The 14,625-nt window shown below is 37.7% G+C and overlaps 1 long non-coding RNA gene across 1 annotated transcript; it reads right to left on the bottom strand.

Annotated features, from left to right (window-relative positions):
• Positions 1-2,904: 2,904 nt before the first annotated feature.
• Positions 2,905-12,528, bottom strand: LOC139126438 (uncharacterized). Its single transcript, XR_011550573.1, has 4 exons — positions 12,480-12,528; positions 7,785-7,817; positions 6,186-6,219; positions 2,905-4,557 (listed from the first exon to the last, which is right to left on the bottom strand). It is a non-coding gene; the product is annotated as an uncharacterized lncRNA (long non-coding RNA).
• Between the last annotated feature and the right edge of the window lie 2,097 nt (positions 12,529-14,625).

Genomic DNA, 14,625 nt, shown 5'->3' with positions numbered 1-14,625 from the left:
GTCATCGATCTGTCAGTGCCCGTACAGTGTGATGCTCTGCTCTTTAATTTGTTCAAATTGGTAGCACTACTAGCAGGTTAATCCGATATCGTCACATGTGTTTTATTTAGTTACCCCACATTTCCCTATGCTTCAAACCCTGCCATTTTTGGAGATCGGACATGATATCGTAGTCAAAGTCATCATAGACGGGCACCATGGTTTGTTTTGATTAGGGCGCCACCATGTAAGTAGTCCGATATGCAAATCAACAGGCCGTATAAGGCTTTGTTATGTAAATCAACAGGTCGTATCACTTTTTCATATGCAAATATTCAATTGAATGAAAGAAAGACGCGCTGATCATACCTTTCATATGCATATCAACAAGGCGTATCACTTTATTGACATGCAAATCAACATGATAAATCATATCACTGAACTCAGTACAGACACAATACAGGGCATAGGTATATGATAATATACAGAATTATACTGATCAATAGAAATACATTTGTTCAATGATTTAAGCTCAATTGCTAAGTTATTGATAAAGAATGAAAATTCTCTGTTTTACTCCAATATTTGTAGCAAACAGGTCTTTGTACATTTCATTTACCTTAACACATGATAAGGTATTAGAGTGCATTACCTTAAACACGATTGGAACTAATTTGGGATAATTGGATGGTGAAGTAATGCTGATTTCATGTACAAATGTAATCTCGTCTGCTTTTCTTTTTACATTACACACTTGTTTTCATGAGTAATTTGTAATATTGCAACATTCAACTATATAGCACGTATCACTTTTGAGAAATTAAAAAAAAAGGAAAATCCAATTATCCCAAATCAGCTCCAATCTTGTTTTTATTATAAATTTTACGATCAATACCAATATACAATATACAGAAGCACAGATCTTTTAAAATAATCAAACTAAAGATAGAAAGAACGTTATATAATATATTTCTGATGATGAAATATAAATTTTACTATAACCAAAACGGGATTCGAACCCCTACACACGGCAACATCGCCTTGCTGCTACGCCTCACACAAAACCAGTCTGCCACTGCATGCTTCCAGCCCAAAAGCGTTGGTCACAGTAACCGACTTAGATGTTGCAATTCTTTGCGCGACCGAGCAACACAGTTTGCGTGGAGCAGACGACACACAGACACAGTACACACACATATAGTAATCGGAAAAGCACGAAGCTTTTTACTGAGCTATCAGACAGACGCGGGACATGTAAATATCCACCAGCAGGACTGTCCACTCAGGTTAAAGAAATATAAATGTTATTATAACACGCCACATGCTCATTCCGTGTCGCGATTCGCCTGAATACGTCACGTGACGAGAAAATAGATACGTCTAGTCCCAATCGGATCGACAAAAGTGACGTCAGAGGGTATTTTTAGAAAAGCTATTTCCCTAGTGAAATAGTCCTGACCAAATTTGGGAAAGTGCCCGGTTACATGACCGTAGTGTCGTCTGCAGCTTTGCAACAATGGTGCGTGAATAGAACGTGATGTGCGTCCGGGATAGGTGACGACACATTCTGTAAAACATATTTTCCAACATTTTCCAACATTCCAACAGCATAGGAACTTGAACAGCTCATCGACGGAAAAGGATGTCGCTAGGTATGTTTAGAATATTTTTTTGAAAGAAAGTGGTACCACGTACAACTGAAACCACTGTGGAAACATCGCCAAGTGAACTTCTCACAGTGGATTGTTGCAGTGCAAAATATCAAAACACATTAAAAACTATATAACAATACAAAATGAGCATGTGGTGTGTTATAAAACACCTATAGCCTGGTCTTTATTCGGGCTGTAGCGCTCGTCTATTACCCCTCGTGGCCATGTGTTACCAAGTTGCTATACCCCTCGGCCTATGGCCTCGGGGAATAGCGATGTCTTTCTGGTAACACACGGCCCCTCGGGGTAATAGACGGGCGCTATAGCCCTCATATAACCCAAACGGGATTCGAACCCCCACACACTCACGGCAACATCGCCTAGCTGCTAGGCCCCACACAAAACCAGTCGGCCACTGCTTCCAACCCAAAAGAGTTGGTCACAGTAACCGACTTAGATGTTGTAATTCTGTGCATAACCGAGCAACACAGTGTGCGTGGAGCAGACGACACACAGACACAGTACACACACATATAGTAATCGGAAAAGCACGAAGCTTTTTACTGAGCTATCAGACAGACTCGGGGACAAGTAAATATCCACCAGCAGGACTGTCCACTCAGGTTAAAGAAATATAATTTTTATATTACACCTCACTCATTCAGCGTGCACTGCCATTGGTTAAACACGACTCACGTGACATGTAAAAGAACGTGGTGATGCCCTCTGCGAACTTGATGATGCCCTCTGCATTCGATATTACATGGATGACGTCATTTTACTTACTGTGCATCCTTTCTGCGCATAACAAATTGTCGTTCGCTTGTACTTGCTACTATTGCTGCGAAACGTCATGCAGAGCTGTCACCGGCACAGTTAGACGATATTTTGATGCAAGTAAACAGCAAACGAACGAAAATGGCAACAAGGAATGCAATTTCTGTGTTCACCAACTATGCAAGCAACAAATTTGGATACGCGACCGAGGAGATCGGCAAACTTTCAGCGGCAACCCTAGACTTGGCACTGACAACATTTTACGCTGAGGTCCTGCCTCATGCAGAAAGGCGAAGTGTACTCGAAGAAGTTTGTTCGGTGTAATAAAAATAATAACACATGAGAGCTAGGGCAAGATCACAATTTTTTGCCTGCCCTCGGGCTGGTGGTCATGATCGAAATATTGATGATGCACTCGCCTACGTCTCGGGCATCACCAATATTTCGATCATGACCACAATCCCTTGGGCAGGCAATAAATCGTGATCTTGTCCTCGCTCTCATGTGTTATTATTTAACTATAACCCAAACGGGATTCGAACCCCCACACTATCACGGCAACATCGCCTAGCTGCTAGGCCCCACACAAAACCAGTCGGCCACTGCTTCCAACCCAAAAGAGTTGGTCACAGTAACCGACTTAGATGTTGCAATTCTGTGCATAACCGAGCAACACAGTGTGCGTGGAGCAGACGACACACAGACACAGTACACACATATAGTAATCGGAAAAGCACGAAGCTTTTTACTGAGCTATAAATAAGGGGAAAGTGTGATCTTCACGATCCGTCACTTCGAAACCCGCTCTGTTCATCTACCAAATATTTTCCTTATCAAAATACTTTACAATTCTATTGTTACTTGTTGCAGGCTTATACCCTATAGTTTAGAGGAAGCCGTGGATCGTCAGTTGTATTTTTTTACGAAAAGGAATTTTAATGGCTTTGTTCGTTGTTCTTTATCATTCATGTTCTCTCCTCTTTCTTCGTTCAAGCCTGCAGCGATAACACGTCGACAGGGGTTACAACTCGGGTATTACCAGGCAGAGTGTTCAGCGTTTGCTCAAGCTCAACAAAAAGTGATCATTGTCATCAACCACTTCTCTAAGTTCTAAGAATTAACAAACAAAGTAAAATGCGAACGAAAAAACTTTCACAACTTCGACAAAAATTTGCTACAAGTGATAAATCAGATTGTAATAAGACTATAGTGCGAGACACATAATGAAACCGTAATTATACATCTGCACAACTGATGGGAACTTTGTAGGTGCGTTGAATACTGACTGGCAACGAGGTTAATGACTACTTAGGAGTATTTTGTACTTGGGTTACTTCTTAATTACTGTGTTCCTCCATAGAAAACGTTGGATAGTACGTTAAGATAAATTCCCTCCATTCCTTGATTGATAATCACTGATATTGGCAGCACTCGAATTCATTGAGGGTTTATCACCGTTATCGCGGTAGGTAATAACAAAACTGTCAATGTACAACACAGAGCTGGAAGTGTATTTTAACAACAAAAAATCATTCTAAAAGAAGGAATCATCGTGCTCTGATATTCTACAATCCATTGACGAGATTTAATATGTTGTTTTTCCGAATTTAAGGTATTATTTAAGAAGTAAAACTCAGACTGGAACACATTTGATGTACAATGTGCTGTGAAGACTAATTATCACACCATAACTCAACTTATGTTACATAGACACTTTCAGATGAAAAGAAAATTCGGTTCTTATCTTGAGCCGGATCTTAATAAAACTAATAGACAGCTGAATATATATTTCTATATGAAGTGCATTTAGTAACTATATCTATCTACATCAAATAATCCAGACAGTTACTTTTGTTGTCTCTACTGCTCTACGAATAACGATCCTTATCTTTTAGATATCCATCGATATCATCAACAAGTGGGAGTCTTCCCATGCTTCGAAACACTTTTTTCAGCAGCCTCAAGTTTTCTTCTGTTATGTCGCCCTTTTCTCGTAAATATTTGAAGACATCTTGCGGCGTTTTTAGATTCTCTTCATCACATTTGTTTATTTGACGAGATAAAAGGTTCACCATTGTACGGTGGTCATCTGTTGATAGCTTATTTCCAAGGGCAAGGAAGAGTACACTCAGTGGGTCTATACCTACATCTAGAGGTAGATGGAAATGTACTTTCGTTAAGATTATTCTTCATGCGGCATTAAATATTAACAGTATAACATCGGAAGTGAAAGACATACTTTTGCTCTACTTCGAAACTGTTTCCAAGCATGAACAAAATAGTTCTCAAACGGCCTTGATAATGTTGGCGATCAGTTCGGTTGACTGTAATGAAACTGATGGCCACAGACGATTATCTGACAATAAACGAGAGAAAAACTGTACGTGAAGTTGCAAGACCCTTAGCATGGATACCGGGTATGTGAAAGAGGAGCGTCTTTACTGTGGCAACTTTGTTCATTGACATCTTATCACGCACAATATAAGTTATCGATCGGATATGATGGACATTAACATCAAATAAAACAAGTACAACAACGGCCATCATTGTGAAAATGTCTATGCTATGCCCAAAACAACAACTCTTCAAATTAATCTCTAGGGCTTGGAGATAAGTTGACCCATATTCGACATTTAGTAGCGCTATAGATAGTTATAAGCAAGTTAAAGTTGCAGGTTGGTGTGTCCCCCTAAGCCAAGGCGGTCAACGTTTTTCGCCTTTTACCTTCGTACTCTACAGTCAAAGGTCCTTCCCATGTACAGTGAAAGTCTGCATCAATCAGCAATAAAGCTTATCTTCAAAAGGATCCTACATGCTACATGCTTGCGGTGACGTGCCCACTTTGTTGGTAGTTGACAAAAATATTATGGCAAGTCACAACAAACAGGAGAGCTCTTGGTACAACCACTGTAACCGCCGCCAAGTCTGATTAAAGAGGGTCCGAAAACATTGTTCATAGACCCTAAATATGCGTTCCGATGCGTAAGTGTATTATATACCGGTATGAAAATACAACCGGCGGTTAGTAATGTTACACATTATCGCTAGATACATCATATTACGTTTTGTTATTTAGTATTATACCCTTTTTGTACATATCGATTTGCGAGGTCCACGGTATAGATATAATTAAGTGCGTTACGGCACCTTTCTCTGAAATTATGAAATATGAAGATTTGCGCACTTCTTTCATGAATGATTTTATAAATATTCTCTGGATATTTCAGAAATAACTGCAATTCTATATAGTAATTCTTCTACACTGCAATATATATTAGATTTACTCGCAAAATACAACCTTACAAATACATATAACGTCGAAAAATCTTCTATTACGTGTGCCTGAACATGATGTAGAATACTATATCATGACTCTTACTGCGGCACCTTTATGCAACACACGTACCGGTGGCAAAACAGTGTTGCGGACGATTGTTCATAGACCCCAAACAGAAAACCAATTAGTGACCAATTTGACTCTTTTGGCATCTGTAACAATTGCATTTGCGAGACTCGGGGTCCGTAACGTAAGTACGCCTTGACCATACATGACTGAAATTTATGAATTATGGTATATGTGCCAAGTTATGTGTATGTGTGTGTGCGTATGTGCGTGTATCGGTGGGTGTCGCGTGCGTGAAATGTGTGAAGTATAGGCGATTACCCATAAAGACGAGGACTTTCCAAAAGCTGTTTGACCCAAGCAAATCCCCGACTATATATATATATACTTTGCATTGAAGCAAAAATTATCTTAAATCATTATTTTTCACTCACCAGTTCCTTCCGGATCTTCTCCATTATTACTTTCCTGGGAAGCAAAAAATAAAAAAAAATATGTTTTTTATTTGACGTTAACATTCGCTAGAAATTGCTCTCTTATTATTTTGAGTTGTTTCATCTGTTTTATGTTATTGTTGTCCGGCAGATGTCATATTTTCTATCGGTGTTACTATGCATACATTGTAACTATATCGAAACCAGTAATATGGCTGTCTTTCTCCCAGTTTAAGCGATGTATTCATTGCTTCGATAAAGTTTGTGTGTGTGCGATGTGTGATAGTGAGTGTACGAGCGTGAGTGCTTTAGAACTCTATAACGTGTGGAGCAGTCGCAATCAGACGAATGTAACAACCTAGCCCCGTTTTTGAACCATTCTTTTTGAGAGTGGGGTTTGGTCGAGCGGTTCTCTGTGTTCCCTTTCCGCTAGGCTACTGGGTGCCGTATGTTGTGAGTTCGGACCCGATCGTTTATGTGATAACTATTACGTTCATGATATCTCTTTTTAAAACAGGGAGTCAGCAGTACACAAGACTAATATGGGCTTGGAGCATCCACAGGGATCAACGTCTGCAAAAACAACGAAATACGTCTCAGCCAAAATAACTCTCCAATGATGGCAATCAGCCTAACTCCATATTAGTGCTGGGTTCGACAGATAATTTAGTAATAATCTGAATCAATTGTTAAAATGAGTATTGTTTTGGTATCAAAATTTTATGCTAATGATACTGTATATTGGACCAAGAAAACACCTTCCACGAACGTGCCATACTACAGGGAAATGGTACTTGGAATATCTAACCAGTTTAAAGGGCCTGTGACATCATTTCCAAAGGTTTTATTTTTCCCTTCGAAAACTCAGCTGGGGGACCTGTCAATAGGTTTGCATATTGTATCAGTTCTGAAAGAAGCGCGCGAAGGGCGAACTTTGACTCCTTTTTCATGCCTGGTGATCAGGGGCCTCTTCGCGCCGAGCCAGGCAGCGGTAATTGCATATTGACCAACAGGTACAACTGACGTCATTTGTTCCACGGTATTGTCACTAAAGTGTATTTAGCGGTCCTTGCAGAAATTAGACCACAAACAAAGTCAGCCATATAAACAGTGTTCACAGACGCCCAGTAAACACTGGCAAGAAAGCCACACCGGCGGTCCAGCTGCAGGGACTTATCAAGTTGCTTCCAGCGAGGACTGTGTTGAAAATTACTTGAAAGCATTAACAGTACAAAGCATGGCAATATTCTTATAAAACCATAGGTTTCACCCTCGATACTGGCCGTAGTAAGCATTCGAAACACTTTAGCAACACACTCTTACTAGTCAGGGTAGAAAGCCAGAGTTTAGCGTTTAAGAGAAAGTTTGAACAGCAACCGAGAGTTACCAAGACAGGATACATAACCAAAATGGATAGTAATGCGATCCTGAAACAGTCTCGCCGCTAGAAAGAATGTCATAGTCAGTTCCTCTGATGATTGCCTTTTGAATGGCTCTTACGGTACTGAGTGTGCTTTAATTGGATGGTACTTCATAAAACTGAAGTCTACCATATAAAACGTGTCTGTCTTGGCCAAAAATGCTCGAAGTGATACTTACAATAAAGGCGACAGTCTTTGTTGGTTCCTCTGCCTAATTGAATGATAATAGGGATGACATGGAAAAAGATAAATGAGTTTAGTAAAAAAGACTATTTGGCTGACTACCGATGGGCCAAGAGATTAAAACAAATATAAGACGGCCTTCTCGCTATTTGGTTCAGAGTGTATTAGCCCCATGGCCCATACCAGCGCGGCCCTAATTACGCGTACAAATTATTAGTGTAGCATATATATGAGAAAAAGTAGTAGATTGACGAATTCTTAGTATGTACCTTCCAGATGCTATATAAAGTAATGTTTGTACAAATGGTTTACAGATACTGAAAGTTTTGTGGGGACAGGGATAGCGCAGCGTATGATGAATAAATCGGACATTTCTGCCTGATTGTATTGAAAATGTCATGATTTTGTCTTAAAAAAAAGATCTATAAATTATCTGGTTTATTTTTGTGGCTAGGTGTTACTTGCATTAAATAAATTTGCTGTTAGAATTTCTTTTATTTATTGTTTAAACACGCAATTTCATGGTTTCAGTGACGTGAACAATATGTAAATACATCCTATTAGAACTGTCGTTAACGCCCTTTTGTGTCAGGCTTGTAAGGGAATGTCCCTGAGTTCCACCTTTGATAAGGCAACTCACATGCACTTGAATTGATTATATCTTATAATAGTAAGCACTCTCTTCATAAACATTTATTTATCAGCTAAACATTTATTTATCAGCTCATACGCTGGCCATCCGTCATCAAACCTTTTATCAAAGTGTTATTGGAGGTCTAGAGTGAACTGTTATTGTGTTTGCTGTGAAGATATTTTAGGATTGAGAAGTATTTCTTGAAGTTTAAAATTTATTGCAGTCTTTGACACGGCAACTCACATAAACTTATTCTATGTCTTACATGGGGAAATAAAGACAGCGTGACCGCTTCAGCGGTTGAGCACACCATACGAATCTCTCTTCTCTCTTAGCATGTGTCCGCTCGTGTCGTGGGATACGTGATGGCCCTAGTTTACGCCCCGCTGCCACATTTTATTACTTGAATTGTATCGTCCGACAAACCATATGTGCTGTGTAGCGCCTTCATTTTACCTCACATCTCCCTGGGTTAATTGGGTAGAAGGTAGTACATTCAAACCACAAATTTAGATATTTTTGTCTTTCAAAACAAATTCTGTTTATTAAATCAGGCAGTATTTATGATGATCATGGTGTGCCTTTTTTAGGAAACGTAAATTTCTGTATGTATCAAGCTTCGGGTCGCCATTACGGCAACATTCAACTATAGGACACCTAACACGTTTGAGAAATTTAAAAAATATGAAGATCCAATTATCCCAAATTAGTTCCAATCGTGTAATTAGTGATGTAGTTCAAATGATAAACTTTCACTGCATTTCAAATCTTACTTTTACTCAATGGGTCGTACATATAGTATTCGATCCAAACATATAAATGTTTGTCATCCTTCAAATTGCAGAACCTGAGAAGGACAAACCTACATTTAGTTTACTGGTGGTTTAACTTGGAACAATATTCCAGAAGATATATTAACAATATTTCCTGGAGATGTAGAATTAAACAAAAAACCTCGTAGTCTGAAAAAGTATCTAATAGAGTTGTAGTTTTGTCGTTCTTGACTATAATTTCCAGTGAACACGATTGGAACTAAATTGGGATAATTGGATGAGAGTAATTTTGATTAAAGTTTGACGAAATCGAAATTTTTACAGCTTAAATTTTACAAAATGATAGAATACTGTAAAAAGTAAAATATTGTTTCCATCAAACAAAATAACAAAAACACGTCAATTATTGTATATCCATTAAACCGTATTCATTTCTATGAAAAGGTGGTATTTTTGTGTAAATGTCATAAAAAACGAGACAAAATGCATAAAATTTGTGTAATTAATGACTTTGAGTCGGGGCACTTTTAAAATGTCCCTTACTTTTTCGTCAATTTGGGGCTTAAAAAACACTAAATGTAGTCAGGCACTTTTGAAATGACCCTGACTATCTAAACCGTAAATCGATCGAAAAACTTCATTTTGGTTGGGGAAAAGTAACAAATCGAGATTAAAACTAGTATTTCAGTACCAAAGAAAGCATAGACAAGTTCGCATATTTTCATTCAAATATAAATATTGTTCATAAGTATTGAACAATATTGCATTAGATGCAGTCATGCAATGATTCTTACTCATAACATAAGCACAACATCGCAAAGTTTGAATAAAATTTTAAAGATGGTTAGTAAATATGGTGTAATATTTAACAAATTCCTTAAATTTTTGAGAAATTGTGCCAATCCAATTATCCCAATTTAGTTCCAATCGTGTTAGTGGTAATTTTCACATTTTCATGCTCTTCGGTTTCTCATGATTTGTGGTCTTTTAGAATTTTATCAATACCTGTCTCCTATTGCCTACTGCATCTGTGTTTTTTTAAACCCATTTTTGGTGATTCAACGCAAGAGTCGCCATTTAAAGACAGACTGTTGATCAATGTCATCTTGAGTATGATCCCGAACTCGATCAGTATTCGTTGCCACTATTAATATACCTAAATTTCTCTTGCAACAATATAATGTTAAAGGCCGTATTTGCTTATCATAAATTGTTTTCAGTTGACATATATTATTATCATATACCCATGCCCATATTGCTACATCCCAGTGACGTTCAACGTAAAATATCAGCCGTGATATTTCACGGTAAACGTCGAGATATGCACGATGAACGTCATCAGTTTTAGAGTTTTCACGAACTACATTAGCAGTTTGTTGGTAAACAACGTAAACAACAAAATGGCTGCCGGTCCCCGCCTGCGAAGCGATGTTGCCGACGTAAAAACTTGAAGGGCTTCGAGGAACACTGGTATTTCTAGTTGCAAAATACGGAAATATCACGTTGAGTCTTGAAATGTTTTCCCACGGTATTTTTTTGGTCAAGTTCTAGCAAACATTCTGCCTTTCGCACGGCGCCGGCACTGTACTATGCACGGTCTCCATCCAAACAGGTAGTGAGCGCGTGGCGTGACAGCGATGTCACGCGCGCGACGACTGTTGACATGGCAACTCTAAAGGTAAACTAACAAAATGGCGTCCCCTCTCCGCGCGAGCTCCGTGCCGTACGACGATCGAAATCAGGATAGATTTAAAGCTGAGCAGTTTTTGATCGGTTACAGTTGTAATAGCATATTGCACCTTAAAATGTTCCTTCTGTATGACGATTTTTGTATCCCGGTGTCTTTCTTCTTGGGTTTCATTGAGATATGGACGACTTGCAGCGATGTCGCGCGTGATGTTGACATCTTCGTTGTATACTTTATGAATGAAGCCTGTTTACATAATCATTCTGATATTTATGCGCAAGGCGTAATAAAGTAAAGCCTCAAAATTAAAGGTTTTTCGTTCTATTTGTAAAAATTCCCTAAAATTATGGGCATGGCTATATGATAAATCGGTTATTACCCAATATCGCCTGTTCCTTGTGTCGTATCAGCATTCGTGTCATTTGTGCTGCGTCAGACACTCGACTTCGTCTCGTGTCTGACGCATCACAAATGACACTCATGCTGATACGACACAGGAACATGCGATATTGGGTACTATTCTATAGAGACTTCATCACTCCAATGATGGCGGTAGATACAGGACTGCACTCTGAAAATGCAGTTATTTGCGATTTCACAAACACCTATTTCTAAAATACGAAAAGTTAACAAAGGGCGACATTCGAATTTTAAAAATGTATTGTATCTTTCCTATCGAATATAAAGCAAGGTATTCGGACTTAACAACCGACTATTATCTATGCATGTCATTCAACTACACTAAGGGATACAATTGGTTTTCAAACACACAGGTAGAAGTACGTCCATGCATTGCACAGTTTGCTACACATAATAATTTTACAACACAATCATCAGAAATATAAGCACACTGTTTTTCGAGCACGGATATCTGTACCTTTACAAAGCAGCCATGCATGAAGGGCTACTGACAGGCATTTGGCACTTCCAAACAATATATTATCCCCTGAAAAACTGAACTTGTAACCAAACTGAAGTAAATATTTTCAGAAATCCAGCACATCGTTTAGTACAATAACTGTTATTTTATTTTTATAATTATTGTTGTAAAATGAATTACTTGACAGAACATTTCAATAACTTTTCATTTTTTCATTACCGGGTACAAATGCTGAAATATATACTGTTTACATTTCGTTGGTAAAACATATTGTCAATTGTTTACAGTGTCTTGGAATGTAGATTGAGGGTCTTGAATATTTTTTGTGACACTATAATTTACTGACCCCTTTTTAAAAAGGGGTCAGTACAGAAAATAGAGCCGATAAAAGATACATTTAGATATTCTCAATTGTCTGTGCTAATTGTGTCTGGAAGCACTGTAGTAATTTGTACATGGGGATGAAAATACCGATTCTGTTAGGATATTCAAATTGACTGCAATGTAACTCTTACTGTAAACAATGATTACGAAATACAAATAACAGCATTTGACGATATACTGGCTTTTAGAAAAATATACACTTTAATTAGGTTACGAACTCAGCTTTGCGCAGATCATTAACTGTTTCGAACGATATGCTGTACGAAAATAAATTTGACACCGTCAAAGACAACCGAATGATGTAAAAACGTGTTACACAAAGTGCTACTTACAATTTCTCCATCGTCTGTGAACGTCACTCTACTCGGAACGCGTCCAGCCTGAAATAAAACACCACTAACTGCTTTTTTGATGAACAAATTAAATAGGTCATGTCTTTTTAGTATTGGACCTTGCTTCTATAGATGTCATATAAAGTACATATGAATGCATCCAAATGTTTTCATTTCCCTATCTTTTGTAGTTCACAAAACTTAACAATACTTTCGGTTACTGGCTGTAATATTTTTTTCTTTTATTAACCAGAATGATGCTCGTTGCAGATGCCGTTCCCACAATTCAACGTCGTCCATCTCCGAGATCAGGGTGCCCACTTTAGCCCACCCACTGCCCGAGCTATGTACAATAAACGTCATCGGGTTAGGAGTGTTCCCGAACTATATTTGCAATTTGATGGTAAACAACGTAAACAAACAAAATGGCTGGAGCGATGTCGCCGACGTAAAAATTCGAAGGGCTTTGAGGAAAACGGATATTTTGGGTTGCTAAATACGGAGATAACATGTTGAGTCTTGTAATGTTTCCCCGTGGTGTTTCTGTTAAAGTTCTTGCATTAGGGAGCGTTCAGTTATTATGGCCGGGGGTGGGCCGGTAAAATCCAGGGGGGTCACCTCAAATTTGAAAACTGCAAAGGGGGGTGTCATGTATTTTTCAAACAGCTCAGAGGGGGGGTCACTTAATTTTCATAAGTATCAGTCCCATCAAAAGGCAGTTTCAGTGTTAAGAAATATACTGGGGGATATAATGATTTGTTGCATGATTTCATTCTCTGAAGTTATTCAACTGTAAATCAGAACAAAAGTATAATTATCTGTCACATGAACATCTTGACTTGGCAACTCTGAGGCTTGTCTTATTGTAAATATATCTCACTGAGGGCAATGAACAATTTCTATTACTTACATATTAGAGATATAGCAAGTTTTGTCAGGGAAATTATTTAACAGTTACTGTACTGAGACTACTAGTACAATGAAAAGTTAAATAATACTTTTAGGTGAAATTCCAATATCATATTTGTTGTCCACATCTGAACTTTCAAATACCCTTTTGGAATCAAGTACATTTGTATCAATTATCAAACACCTACAAAAGCACAAATTAATTTTGTTTAGCATTGTAAAAAAATTATTCGTAGTTTTCTCATTTACTCCAATGTATAGCGAATCAACATTTCGGTGAAATTCCAAAATCCAATTTCTTGCACACATATCAACCTTTAACAATCCCAGGCTAACTAAGTACTTTAAAATGAATTATCAAATGTCTATAAATACACAGATTTTGATAGTTTTTTATTGGAAAAAAATTATTCGTAGTTTCCTCATAGACTCCCATGTACAGTGAATCTACATTTTGGTATAATTCCAAAATCCAATTTCTGGCAAACACATCCATTTGCTACCACCATAATCTAATCAAGTACATTAATATCAATAATCGAGAGTACATAAATACACGGGTTTACCTATTTTTGTTTTGGAAAAAAAACTATTCATACTTTCCTCATAGACTCCCATGTATAGTGGATGAACGTTTTCAATGAAATTCCATAATCAGATTTCTTGCACACATAATATACACCTTTAACCATCATATTCTAATCAAGTACAATTATGTTAATTATTGAACGTCTCTATATGCACAAGTATACCAAGTTTTTCATTGGAAAAAATTATTCACAATTTTATCATTGACTCCCATGTATAGTGGATGAACATTTTTGGTGAAATTCTAAAGTCAAACTTTTTGTCCACATGCCAGTTGTAACAACCCTATTTCATTTAAGTACATTTATGTAAATTATCAAATATCTATAAATGCATAGATATAGTTTTGCATTGAAAAAGTATTACATAGTTTTCTCATACATTACCATGTATAGTGAATCAACATTATCAACAGCTGATTTTCAATTAAAAATCCAAATATCAAAATTTTGTACACACACGCTTGCGCAAAAATATTGCGATCCACCTGTAATTTCTGTCCAACCCCTGTGAGGGGTAATTTCAAAATTATAGCACGTCAGAAGTGGAAATCTAAGCATTAACACCTTGTGAGTTTGTAAGGAAGGTCATTTGAAAAAATGTAAGATCTTTTGGGGGGATTCTATCGCTCCATACCCCGCCCCGAGGT

Source organism: Ptychodera flava (genome assembly GCF_041260155.1).
Source record: "Ptychodera flava strain L36383 chromosome 3 unlocalized genomic scaffold, AS_Pfla_20210202 Scaffold_27__1_contigs__length_13241970_pilon, whole genome shotgun sequence".
Classification (NCBI taxonomy): domain Eukaryota; kingdom Metazoa; phylum Hemichordata; class Enteropneusta; family Ptychoderidae; genus Ptychodera; species Ptychodera flava.
The sequence above is the reverse complement of the archived record's forward strand: the minus strand, read 5'-3'. Positions and strand labels throughout refer to the sequence as shown.